Here is a 14,290-nt window from a genome sequence, read left to right as displayed (position 1 = left end):
TCTGTCCACTGATAATACCTGTATTTACTACTATGGAACCAGAGGTGCCTCTAAATATTTGTTGTGTTCATGCTGATGAACGAATTACTGCCTTCAAGACCAAAAATAAGAGGATGGATCATTAAGTGGCATACAGTTATATCACATGATAGTGTTATAGCTGGGATAGTTCAGTGTTATAGTTCAAATTTCTGATTACTCATGATATATTTGATCAGGTGTAGCTCTTGTGACACAAGTGTGAGCAACTGTGCAGCAGTGGTGTGCATTGTTACAGTTGCCTGTTTGTGAAGTGCAGCATAATTGGGGGGGGGGGGGGGGGACTCGTGTCCCAAGCAAAGGAGAATTTGAGAGTGGTGTAGTAACGGATACTAATGCGAATACTGCAATTCATGCAAGAACAATGATAAAGTGGTGCCATATCTTTAATGACAGAATGTGCACATGCTCTCGCACGCATTCTTTTGTGTGTGTGTGTGTGTGTGTGTGTGTGTGTGTGTGTAAATATGGCAAAGTTTTCATGCTCTTCTGTGTGCACCTGTCAATGACTCAACACTTCTGCTATTCTGTGAGTGGCCTCCTTTTCGCTTAAAATATTTACAGTCTCCTAGATCTTTCTGTACTATTTCATTCATTGAATATATATCAAACAGTGTAGGTCAAGAGGGCACCAAGTGAAAGACATTTGTGCAATGATGTCTCGGCTTCTTTAAAAAGTCATAGTGATGTTTGCAAAATCAGCATCAAAAAATAGTGAGGTATCCTGTAGATCGATGACAGATGATGATACTGTGACACATGTGTAAAAGTAAACCTGAAACATATACAAGGTGAACATGAGTGGAAGTGCCCAACATTACTAATTGTTAGGAAGTGCCACAAAAAATTATATAATGAACATGTAACATCAAAAGAAAATATATGGTTTTAACAGATGATGAGTGACAATCAACTCAAAGATATCAAGAGTTTGTGAGAAAATAACAAGGGCTAGAAAAAAATATGAAGCACTTAATTGGAAACGTCACCTTAGTTAGTGTTGAATGAATGTGGAATTTTTTGTACTTAATATGTAGAAACAATGCCATATTCATTCAATAAATATTTAGCTGTACTGCCCTCCATGAAAAGGTACAATACAATGTTGTTGTTAATGGGCATTCCATGCAGAAAATGTGGTATGTTCCGAATAAAATGTGCAAACAAGTGCAACTTCTAAGTACAGCTTCACTGATATCACTATCAAATAAATTTTCTGCATTACACCCTGCTTGTGGTAATACAACCAACATAGGCAAACCAAAAAGTATTGACAAAAATTCCGATAAAGATTTGAAAAAGGACTTTCCGACGCAAAGTTGCTCAAAGGACTCTTACTGTGTGCCATAACAGAGGAAAGTAAACTAAAATAAAGGCAATTGTGTTGCGATTGTAGGTGGCTGCTTGTATATGAAAGTGAGAACAAGACAGCCTTGCACTGTTTTATAAATTTATTGTCGAAACTGTCAAACCAAACAACATCGTCACAATTGTGCCTCTCCCACATGATTTGCCAGAGTAGTGATGTGTAAATAAAGAACTACAGTTCTACGATTATGAACTAAAAATGGTGTGTTAAGTTTTACTATTTACATTTGCTAGGCACAAGTAATATGAGCTGTGGTAAACACACAAGCCAGAGAGTGCACATAAACAATAAGAGAAAGGCCAAGCTAGTTTTTGCCAGACATGTAAAGTTTGTGACAAAGCTATTTATTGGGGTTGGGGGGGAAGGGGGGGGGGGTTCAAATTGCCCTACACCAAAACCACAAAAAGAAAGAAAGAGAAATACAGGAGCGGAGGATGTAGTTCAGATTTGCGAGACTACTGCTCACTTCAGGAAGAACCAGACTTTGAAATAAGTAAAACGTCACTGCAACAGAGTGCTAAAGGCACAGTCAATGCAATTGGGTACTGTAAAAATTGTAACATAAACAATGTGATTCATGCAAAGTGCTAAATCAACAAGGATGGATAATATCTTTGCAGATAGTGCATCTTAGTATTCATTATCTCAGAAACAATTGAGACTTACTGCAAATATTCATTGACAAAACTCATATGTTAGCAGTACCTGAACATCGGCTAAAACCCCATCAAAAAATATATTACAGGTTAGAAGGTTACTTACTAACAAATAGTTATTGCAAGCAATGCCATAAACATAGGGGTGTTTCAATATAAACATACAACAATTTAAAAATTAAAAAAAATGCTTTTCTGGAACACCACCCCAAAGAAGAAAGGTGCTGTGACTTAATACTGTATATGTCCTGACTGGTCCTAATGACCGTACTATATTTGGTGACTTTTAACATAGATACAAACTCAAGTAGTGTAGTAAACCTGAAGATAATTGATGTATAATCTTTTACTATAAGCAGCATGGGCACTAGAGAAATTGGCATGTACTCCTCTAGAATAAATTCTGCAATAATCAGCAGAATGGTAAACTACCATCACTTATATTTTGATAATTGTGATGACTTTTGACAGGTGGCATAGTACTGCATTGTTTAAAATAATGAAGAGATCAAATGTAAACATCTTTGAATACAAAGTAACAGACGAGAAACAGGTTCTTTGTGGCAAGTGAAAGGGTCTGACAACAAGCACAATTCATTTTTATTGATGTACATATTCTGTAGATCCTTTTTGTTTCACGAAAACAGTTGCAGAGAACGACGAAGGCTATGATTGTACAATGTTGTATATGAAGTACCACTGGTCTGTGCCTGCCTGACTTCAGAATGGGGTAGGGGATTTTGGGAAGATGAGGGGTTCAGGGTGTGTGTGCATTTTCGGTGTGTAAGCTTGTGCTTGGTGTGTGTGTGTGTGTGTGTGTGTGTGTGTGTGTGTGTGTGTGTGTGTGTGTTATTTGGTCCATAAAGTGGTGCAAAAGGGTTAATTTTGGGCGTTTGTGAGAAGCTTCTGATGGTTCTTGTCCTAAACTTTGAATGGGGTGAATTTTGTGTTGTTTTGTAAAATTTTGTGGGGTTTTCCTGGATAAGTGAGTAAATGGTGGGTTGGCATAAAAGGTCTCTAATGTGTGTGTGTGTGTGTGTGTGTGTGTGTGTGTGTTTGGGACATATCTTTCAGCCCTTGAGATGACACAGAAGGCTCGGTTTTGGAGACGCTGCAATCTTGTTAGTGCTGTGTCTGATGCCATAGACCACACTTCAGAGCCATACAAGATGAACGAAAATATTAGCTGGCATCAGAGGACGAGTTTGCACTGAACAGTTAATCTGTCTCCTTTCAGGAGGGGGTACAACCTACAGAAAAGTGCGCAGTCATTGTTTGCTGCAGTAGTGAGATGCTGGTTCCACATTAGGTGTCAACTTATTTCAAGGCATAGGTACATTATAGGTTTTTCCAGGTCAGATGTCTCCAGTGGTAAATGACGATAAGAGAGCTGGATCTTGGGGATGAGAGAGATCACCTGGTAATCATACAACTGCACAATCTTATCGAGGAGTTGTAGGTGGAGGAGGCTGTGACTGCATTTGTATAAGGTGGTATCATTGGCATATAGAGGAATCTCTTGGTCAATCTGCGTAGGAATGTCATTCATGTATATGATATAAAGGACGGGACCTAAACGTAGGCCTTGCGTGACTCCTACGGCAGTCTTCCGTGCCTGGCTCCAATGCTTATGAAGAACTGTCATCCTGTAAGGAAGGAGTCAGTGAACCAGATTGTGTATACTGGGCACCATATCTGATCTAGCTTGTAAATTAAGCCATCATGCCAGACGTGGTCAAATGCTTTCTCTGTGTCCAGGAACACTGCTGCTGTTGCTTTTCTCCATGTCCTGGCCAGACAAATGTGCTCTACCAAGCGGAGGGATTGTTCAATGGTGGAATGTTCATCACGGAATCCAAACTGTTCAGATATAAGGATGTTGTTTTCAGCCAGGAAGTGAGGAGGGATGACAGGATTATTAATTCTAGAATTTTACTGAGGCCAGGTAGGAGGGAAGTGGGCCTGTAGGTTTTGGGAAGGAGCAGGTTTTTGTTAGTTTTGGGTAGTGTAATGTCCTTTAGTTATCCATGCTGAAGGGAAGTATGTGAGCTTCAGGTAGATGTTATAAATGCTTGCTGGGTAGGATGTGGCGGCAGAGGAAAGGTACTTTAGGAGTAGGGTACAGATTCAGTTGGGATCAGGAGCCTTGCGGTTACCCTGATGCTTGATGAGTGTGCACATTGTCAGCTCGTTAACGGGCACAAATTCTATCACTGGGCACGGATTGATTACTGGAGTCACTCATCGTCCAATAACGATTCTGTCCTGCCTATCACTCTCGTCATGGATGACGTGAGTGATGCGCCAAAGTGGGACGAAAGAGTGAACAGTTTGAAGATCAAATCGCAAACCTGGACTTGAAAGTATCAGCGCAGTGGTGCAAATTCCAACAACACTGCTGTGAGCATACTTCTCAGCAGCAGACACAGAGCCAGAAAGATGATTGGCGTAGATTTGATACGACTACTGGCCACAGGCATTTTGGAGGTGTAGACCCTGCCGTTAGCCAAATGCCATAGATGGAGATTAGGAGAAACCGACATTCGTCATCAACAATGTGGCCATCCACAACTGAAGCATGAATGGCAGCATGTAATGCAGCACTGTTGACATTGCACCGGTCACAGAAGCCGTTTACGAACAATGACATTTCCAGTGAGAGTTGCCCTGTAGATTTAGTGTTCCAAGTGAGAGTTTACTCCAAATAGCTGATTGCTGTACTTTCCACACGAACACAACATATACCAGTACTAACCACAGTGAACAATTGGTGTAGTCAAACTTGTAGTGAACAGCGAATAAAATTGAGTCTGGGTCTTCAGTATGATCCTACTTGGACATTTATTTTCGCCATTCCTGCCAGGCATATACTCGGTGTGGATTTTTTGTCTCCTCATCTGTTGTCAGATTTCCTCAACCGTTGTTTACTTCCAGCAAGTTTGTCAACTGTGTCATTTGTGCTGGCAAATGAGGAGTTGACTGTGCCCATACAACAGTGTGGAAACCACTCAGACGTGTCACATGATGCTGACTGATGCATCCAAAAGGTTTTTGGCCAGTGGAAACCGTTACTATAGTAAATGACGGCAATCTTTTCAGCCACATACTTCGAAAAGTGTCGAACCAGTAAGCATCGTTTGTTTCATTCCTCTTGCTTTTTGGAGGGACATTACCAGCCGAGCACAAACCGTAACTTTGCTATTGACATCTGTGAAACATTTCACTGGTGAAGAGAGGATTTCGGAAATGATATGGCCAGTGCCTTAAGCCATTTCTGAGAGAAAACTTTCTGGGGGAAAATATCGTTCTTGAAAGTTTTCTAAAAGATTCGGGCAGTCCCTGGAAATGACAGTCACACATTTCGACCACCTGTTCAGCATATAGCCCAACATTTTTCCCTTTGTTATTTTTCTCTCTTTATGTTCCCACACTAGAGAACAGTGAGCAAATGGCACTAAATAAAAGACATCTGGATTGACTGGAGTATTGTGACGTAAAATGTTTAGATGCAAATTTCTGGAAGAGGCATTTCAGTACACTTGAATGGGTGTGCCTCATTTTTCCTAAGGTGATGGTAGTACAGCGGAGTCTAGTTAATTTTTTTCATTGGCGGAACCAAAAAAAAATGTAACTGATTGGCAGTTACTGTTTGAGACGAGGGAATTCTCCACAGAACTGATGAGCTCTATACTTTCTCTTCGCTTCATATTCTGCTCTGAATAAAGTGACTTCAGGTGCTGCTAGCAGAGAGGACACTTGTGCTCTGTTTGCAGCGTTTTACACTCTGCAGAGACACTTTGGGTTCTGCATGCAGCTAGGTCAGGACGCTCCGGACAGAGATTTTGGCCAGACTTGTCAACGATGAAGCAGCAGCAGCAGCAGCAGTACACAGTGGTCCATCACCACCTCCTCCAGCCGTCATGTTCATGCTCCCAATGGTTGTGAGATTTAGTGGCAGCGCACCAGTGGTTCAGGTTATGATGAATTTAGTAACCCTCAATAATTTCATGGTTACGTTCTTTTAATTAGCATGGTTCATTGGGGGAGATATCTAGATAAATAACGAACTAGTATCACTTATCATTCTCTTCTGGCCACCAGTGGTGGGAAGTGTTGTCACCGGACAGTACACAGTATCTACACCTGACCTGGTCACCATTCATGCTCGGGTGTTAAGTAGGTTCGATTGTACAGAAACATTTTTGCTAATTCTGGTAATGCCAGAGGGCATTTAAAAAAACTTGCTGTAATAGGGCCTTCTATGCTTTTCCAGCATAAATTTAAGCCTTTTGGAGTGAGACAGACCATGCAGATCCAACAGAATTTTAAGCATGAATTGTTGTATGGATTTCCATTCCTATTCTTTTAAATGGATGATCTCATATTTTCAGCTACAGTTGAGGGGCGTGTGACTCACCTGGGACAGCGTTTTTTGAGTGTACAGGACTATGGTGCATATACCTCTCTCTCTCTCTCTCTCTCTCTCTCCCTCTCCCCCCCCCTCCCTCCCTCCCTCCCTCCCTCTCTCTCCTCCCCCTCATAAACATATAGTTATTCCTACTGTCTAGCCCTTGCCTGCCGTAGGTGTCGCCGGCAGTGCTTAAACATTCCTAAAAATCTGCACATTCTTCTGTCAGGAAGTGGTGACAGATCATCTGATGAGACAACATATCCCAGAAATTGCATCTCTCCTGTCCACAAAGATTGTTTTCGACAAACAAGAGATGCAATTTCCAGGATATGTATTCTCATCAAATGATTTGTCACCTCTTCCTGATGAGGATTCCGCAGATTTTTAGGAATGTTAAAGCATTACTGGCGACGCGTTCCAGGGCTGGCAAGTGAGCAGGAACATCTGACTGCACTGCTCTGAGACAAGCATATAGGTAATAGGAAGATACCTTGGACTTCGGTAGATGAAGCAGCATTGGTACAATCACGTGGCCGGCTCAGCCGTGCGTTAGTACCCCATTGGCTCTAAATGTGGATGCAACCCAAAATGCAATTGGTGCAGCACTGCAACAGTGTGTGGATAGTCGATGGCAACATCTCGCCTTTTACTCCCAGAACCTTACGCCACAGCGGAAGAAGTGGAATACTGTCAGTGGCAAGTCGGTGGTGGTCAACATGACCATTAAACATTGTCAGTTGTCAGTTGTCTGTGGAAGCAAGACATCTTACATTTTACTTACCGCAAACTACTGATTTCTTTGTTCCAACATGCAAAGGGTCGTGGCTCACTGCGGCAGTGTAGACAAGCAGAATATATAGTCCAACTTACAAATGAAGGGCATCACATTCCAGATGCCAGACTACAGGCGGGCCATGGGCAGAGAGAGTGTCTGAGCAACACGAGCACGCAGCGCTGCACGATTTGCTCCAAAATGAGCACACAGCCTGTAGCTGTGACTTACTTCTGTTGTATATTTTGCCAAAGTACCTGGTGCAACAGATCCCATGACAAACACCCATACCTTCCCGCAGAACTACATGCTTTAGTTGGCCCTGACCTGCTGCCTGAATAGTCGCTACGTGTGCTGTAGCTTTGCATGTTACCAATTGGTAATTGTACAGTCTTGGCAACACGTCAAGATTTGTCTTTGCAGGCAGTGGCCAGCACCTGGATGACACTGAAAACTTTGTGTTGGAGACGTTGCAGTTGTGTTAATACTGTGTCTGATGCAATAGACGCACTTCGAGACATAAAAGATGACTGGAAGTACGAGCTGACTCCAGAGGAGAAGTTTGCACTGAATGGTTAGTTCTTCATCTTTCAGGAGGGGATACAACTTGCAGACAACTGCACAGCCTTTGTCTGCTGCAGTGGTGTGGTGCTTGTTTCATGTTAGACTTCGATCTATTTAAAAGCCCAGGTGTGTTATAGAATTTCTCCAAATCAGTTTCCTACTGTCAGTCGCGAGTTGATGGTCAGAGAGCTTGATTTTTTAGGTAAAATAGATCATGTGACTCATCGTGTTCTTGATCTCGATCTTCCACCAATTACACCACTGCATAATCTTATCCAGGTGTTGCTGAAGGTTGTAATTAATTTGGAGGACACTGCAACTATTTTTGTGAATAGCAGTGTCATCAGTGTAGAGAACAATCTCTTTAGAAATTTGCTTAGGAATGTCATGCGTGTATTGGTATAAACGACGGAAACTGAAACCGAGCCTTGGGGGACTCTTGCCGCAATCTGCTGTGCCTGGCTGGACTTCTCTCTGTTCCTTACGAAGAACTGTTCTGTAAGGAAGACATCAAATATTCAGGTTAAATGTCCTGTGCACCCTATTTGATCTGCTTATAAATTAGGCAGTCATGCCAGATGTGGTCCAATGCCTTGTCTATGCCCAGGAACACTGCTCCTGTTGTTCCTCTCATTACTCTGGGCAGACAAATCTGTTCAATAAACTTAAGGGATTAGTCAATAGTGAAACGCTCAGCAGGGAATCCAAACTGTTCAGGCATAAGGATATTGTTTTCAGTCAGGAACTGATGGAGGGGTGAAAGGACTATTAACTCTGGGATTTTACTGAAGCCAGATAGGAGAAAAATGGGCCTGTAGCTTATGGGAAGGAGTAGGTTTTTGTTAGTTTTGGGTAGGGTGGTGGTCTTTGCAGTTTTCCACACTGAGGGGAAGTACGTTAGCTTCAGGCAGGCATTAAAAATGCTTGCTAGGTATGTTATAGTGGGAGGGGGAAGCTAGTTTAGGTGTAGGGTACAGATTCGATAAGAACCAGGAGCCTTGTGTTTATCCTCATGCTTGATGAGTGCACATATTGTCGGGTCATTAACAGGCACAAATTCTATCATAGGGCATGTATTTCTTATCCGAGTCACTCATCCAATATCTGTTCTCTCCTGCCTACCGTTCTTGTCGTCATGGATGACATGAGTTCACAATTGTGACTCGAATGATTTTGCTATTACGTCTGCCTTTCCTTATTCGTCATATGCAAGACCATTCTCACCATAGAGTGACTTGTTATCTCTGGTGGAGCTTTTCATTGCCAGGTTACTTTCCAGATTTTGCGTCTGAATAATCCTGTTCGGCAGATCTTAGTTTCTCCTCCCAGCAGTGCCTAATGTGCTCCTGTAATCATTGTTTCACCTGGTCCTCTAGACTCCGCAACAGGCGGTGGTCGGCTGGGTCGTGGTGGTGTTGCCACAGCCTACACCTCCTGGGTTGGTGACCGTGAGGTTCCAGATGTCAGGGGGGCAGGTTCCTGGCATAATGCCATTTGCATGAGCACAGTCACTGAGGATGCCAGTGCATTGTTCAATGGATTCGTCCACACGCCCTTCCATTTATAGCGGCATAATTTCCTGCATGTTCTCTCCCTGTCCCAGTTTATCACTTGTGTGCTTGCCATGCTCCCGACATCATCTACAACACTGGCAAGATCCAGCACAACAGGACTTTGGTTGGATTTCAGCTCATAGTGCACTGTGGACGATGCATCGAGGTCTAAGATTTTGTGACAAAAATGTCAAGTATATCAGAATTCTTGTTCTTATCTCCAGGAATGTGCTTGGGCTCGTCAGGGACGATGACACTTAGGGTGGACCAGAACAGAGATACGTGAATCGGAAGGGGGTGTGGGTAGGCTGTGATAATTTGCCAAAGGTTTTAGCCAATTTTTATTTCTATACCGGCAGCCTCAATATTCTGAGTCTGTGGAAGATCCAAGGTATGGAAATACGTTTTGCCCCTAACCAATATCATTGTTTCGCAGCCTGGGTGGTCCATGCAGTTGAACTGGGTGATGGCATAGTTTCTAACAGCGAATAGTTCTTCAGTGGTGTTTCTGTCAAACATATAATATTAATAGCATGCCAGTCGAGAATGTCTTCCAAAACAAGATTTTCTTGTTTTAATGCTGTTGGTGTTACAGGCTGCAATTTTGATTCTGTTGGACCGACAGACTCATCAAAGCATGACATTAATGAAATTGCTCCTTCCGCAATAATCATGATATTTTTGTTTGGGCAACAGGTGCAGCATGAAACTTTGCCAACATGCCCCTAAATGTGGAGGAGATCACAGAAAAGCTTATTCCAGCAAACAGCTGCCTCAGCTCTCTGCTCATTGAGGAATGTTGCCGGTTGAATGCTGGGAGAAGACTGCAGTTGTTTGTTAGCAAGCACCACACCCTGGGAGGGGAGGGCTGAGAAGTTGGGACATGCAGTGGCCAGGCGGCAGTGGCTGTCGGGGCACATACGTGGGGGAAGTGCAGGGTATAGATCAAGCCCTGGCACATTCAGTTTGCGGCACAAGGGAACCCTTTGATAACACGTTGAAGGAATCACGCTCTATTGTGGGATTGGTGTGGTGGGGGATGTTGTTCCGTTGGAAATATTCTTTTATTGCCCTAATAGTCGGCTGGTGTAGGAGCCTGAAATTTAGGTGATGCGCCCCTGCAGGTGGTGTTGAGGCCATCTTTGATCTTGGGAACAATCTCTCTGATAATTTACATTGTGCCGTTTTGGATAGTGGCGACGATGGGGGAGGGATCTGCTGGGGTCCCTTCACCATGATTTTATCCACCTCTGGTGTTGAGATCGGGGCAAAGCGATTGGAGGTGGGGATGTTGGCGACTGCAGTCTCCTCACCCATCTCCAAGTCATCTCTGCTGATGGAAGATTCTGAAGCGAGCCAGCTAAGAGCCAGTCGCTTGGTAGCTATCATCACATCTGGGTCCTATTGGTTCTCTGGTTTTGCCTTTGTAGTGTTTGTGGTAGGATGGCTGCAGGAACCCAGAGGCTGAGCAGTGCAACAAACTGGGGCTTTGGGTTTACCCATAGTGTCTGCAGAAGCGCTCTCTTACGTCAGATCATCACTGCCGAGGGGCACTGGTTGTTAATTTGTTAGTAGCCCGACCATAGACTACACGCAGGTATCTGAGTAATACCACGGGCCTTGGTGTAGGAATTTCCCCACTCTTGGAGGATCAGGGAGGATGCACTGTGGCAACTTCGATTGGAGCACTTTGGTAGCAGTGCAGAGGATTGACAATGAAATCAGCCTGAATTCCATGGCTAGCGTGCTGTCAGTATACTGGCAGCAGCTACACCACAGACTACGCCTACGTCTTCACACAACAATTTTGTCGTGTCCATGCAAAGCGTCCGCATCCAACACTCAAAAACATTCTGCTCAATAAAACAGAAGCGAAGTGATAAGACATTATGTAAAGATTAGTAGATATATCTCTCTCTCTCTCTCTCTCTCTCTCTCTCTCTCTCTCTCTCTCTCTCTCTCTCATTTCTTCAAGTAAATACTTCTTTAATTATTTTCAAATAATGCCCTGTTACGGTGTAATTGTTTGAGTAGCTTGGCAATCAGTTTAACACTGCAGTGGGACGACAGTTCAATCCCGTGTCTGGCCATCCTGATTTAGGTTTTCCGTGATTTCCCTAAATCGCTCCAGGAAAATGCCGGGATGGTTCCTTTGAAAGGGCACGGCCGACTTCCCTTCCCGTCCTTCCCTAATCCGATGCGACCGATGACCTCGCTGTCTGGTCTCCTCCCCCAAAAACAACAACAACAACACTGCAGTGCCGTACACCTTCCTGCACTCGAGTTAGATTTTATGGAGGTCAGGCTTCTTTCTTGTATTGTGATCATGGTACACTTCATTGGTTTCTTAGTGAATGGGATTGTCAGCCTTGAACCTCGTAACTGAATGAATATATTGGGAAGTTGTTGTAAGCAGTTTCTTAAAGATATTATGGCAGGAGGTTCATAGGGGTACTCTGCACATAATTCAGACAATTTCGTCTTGCAGAAGCAAAATCTTTCTTTGATATTGCTGAATTGTTCCAGAAGATAATTCCTTAGCGCATAACAGAATAGAAGTACCCTAAGAAAGTGCTCTTTGTGATGCTGATGTCTCCAAATTGTGAGATCGTCTTATGGCAAAAGTAGCTGAGAACAAACATTTTAAGGTCTGGAACATAATGTTCCGGTCTGTGTGAAGCACAAAGAACTTGGTGGTGTGTACCCTTCGTCATGTACAGTAGGTATCTGCTTTGGGAATATGTGATGTGGCTTTAGAGTTTACTTTGAACCGGGCTAGGAGCTCTGAAAGTAATTTGTAAGCTTGAACCTGTATATTGGTGGACTGTTTGTCATCTATCACAATTCTATCACTGTCAGCGAACATAGTGAACTTGCATGTTTCCTATGACAAAAGTAGGTTATTTATGTATGAGAAACAGCAGCAGACCAAGGACAGCTCTGTTGGGGACTTTATGGAATACAATATAGGGATGGGAAAAGCTATGTGATTAAAAGCCAGACCAGTATTTTGGTTCTGAATAACCATATTTTTCGGTATTTATTTTTTTATTTTGACCAGCAAATAAAAAAAAAAACTGGCATATATGTTTACCACAGCAGCAGTGATAAATCTTTTTGTTTTTAATTAAAGCATCTTTTAGAAAGAATAAAGTTCGGTTATAAAATTCCCATTGCTTTGAAATATTGGATTATTATAGAAATTGAGAAAACAGGCCAGCACTATTTTAATAATAATGCCTACAGTAAGGAACTAGCAACAAACACATGACCTAAGAATTGGTTCAGCATTTCAGATTGAGACAATAATGTACCACTTGCCGTGTGATGTGTAGGATTGCCGGGTCAAAAAACAGAGAAATGCCGGACTCTGTGTTGTGTGTAATCGGAGACTTTGCCCTAACAGTTGGGTTATGTTTTTAAAAAGAAATAGTCAGCTGGATATTTTCAGTCTTTTATTAATAATCAGTTGCAGTCAGATTTTTGAGAGACCAACCTTAAATTTGCTTAAACTAAAAAACAATCTGTAAACATCTTTATAATTTGGCCATTATGATAGCAATTAAGTGCTCAGTCTTCTTAGTGCTGTCTTTTCCTAAGATAATCTTATGTCAGAAAAACTAAAAGTTCTACAGTAAGCAAAATGAACAGTTGTATGTTCTTCTGGACTTTGAAAGTGAAAATAAAATCAATATCTTTCGTTTCATGTAGATATGGAAACAAATAGCTATAATATACAGTTAAATATTAATACACTGCTCAGAAGAATTAGGGGTACATGACTTCGGCCATCTGCCATACTCCATTGAACGATAATTGAAGCCTGGGTATGCTAACAAATCATACCTTTATCTTTCACAAATTAAGTATAAAGCAAATCATCATTACATTCTCATTTATTTGCCTAATAAGAACTGAAATGTCCAACAGTTGTCAAGGGTAGAGTGGAAACAAGCATTCATCCCATCATTCTCGGTGCTTTTCATTGGACTTCGAGAGCTTCAAGAAGATTTATGCTCTCCAGGAGCATTTATCCCCGCCTGGCACATAGGTGGCACGTTCTCTATATAAAGTCCCTATTACACGATGCACGTAAACTGTACACCTATGCACCAGCACCCTGAGCATGTCGATCTGTAACTACAGGCTGGTTCACGTAGACCTATTACACCTTCCACATGGGATATACCTGGCGTGCAAGCTTGGTAGATGGTGATTATGTGTTAAACGCAAGTAGAACTATCAGATCTCTTGTAAAGTCATTTGTTCTACCGTGTGAAACACAAGGAGGACTATGTGACACATCAGAACATCATTCGTTTGAATTATTTATGTGATCTTGCGGTTCCTATTCCAAAAGAAATAGTTTTTTATCATTATTTGTCAAGTAATTTTTATTCTATTATGTAGATTACCACTGTTCTGAATTATAGACTCAACAGTTAGTTTTATATTACAGTACTTGGTTACACAGGTATATGTGTATACAGCATTTTGCACATGCAGGACCTTGTTTTTGGAGATGTTACCCTGGCAGTGACAGTAAATCTTCGGATTAGGGCAGAACAACACCGAAAACACAAAACCAGGCGTTGCTGAGTTCAACCCTGGCTGAAAAGAAGGGATGAAGGCAGAGGATTATAATCACTGCTTACAAAAAAACTGAGGCTGAAAGATCCGCAAGAATTTCAGAACTGAGTGAAGATGGACATGGCCTTTTTCGATAAGCTGCTGTGTGTGATAGAAGATGGAATTAGCAAGTGTGACACAGTCGGTCTCACATTCTCGAAAGTAAGAATTAAGCTGTATGTTTACACATTTTGTGATCATACCAGCCTAGATAATGAATAAAATACTGGTAAATGCCCTGTTATGTTGCAGGCTGGTTTTACCATTGTTTCTTGACGACTGGGGAATCTGTTAAGA

The 14,290-nt window shown here is 42.2% G+C and overlaps 1 protein-coding gene across 1 annotated transcript in view; it reads left to right on the top strand.

Annotated features, from left to right (window-relative positions):
- LOC126195031 (DNA mismatch repair protein Msh6) overlaps positions 1-14,290 on the top strand; it is a 321,830-nt gene that overhangs the window by 194,235 nt on the left and 113,305 nt on the right. The gene's annotated exons all lie outside the window — the stretch shown is intronic.

The sequence above is a fragment of the Schistocerca nitens genome, chromosome 7 (assembly GCF_023898315.1).
Source record: "Schistocerca nitens isolate TAMUIC-IGC-003100 chromosome 7, iqSchNite1.1, whole genome shotgun sequence".
NCBI lineage: Eukaryota > Metazoa > Arthropoda > Insecta > Orthoptera > Acrididae > Schistocerca > Schistocerca nitens.
The sequence above is the reverse complement of the archived record's forward strand: the minus strand, read 5'-3'. Positions and strand labels throughout refer to the sequence as shown.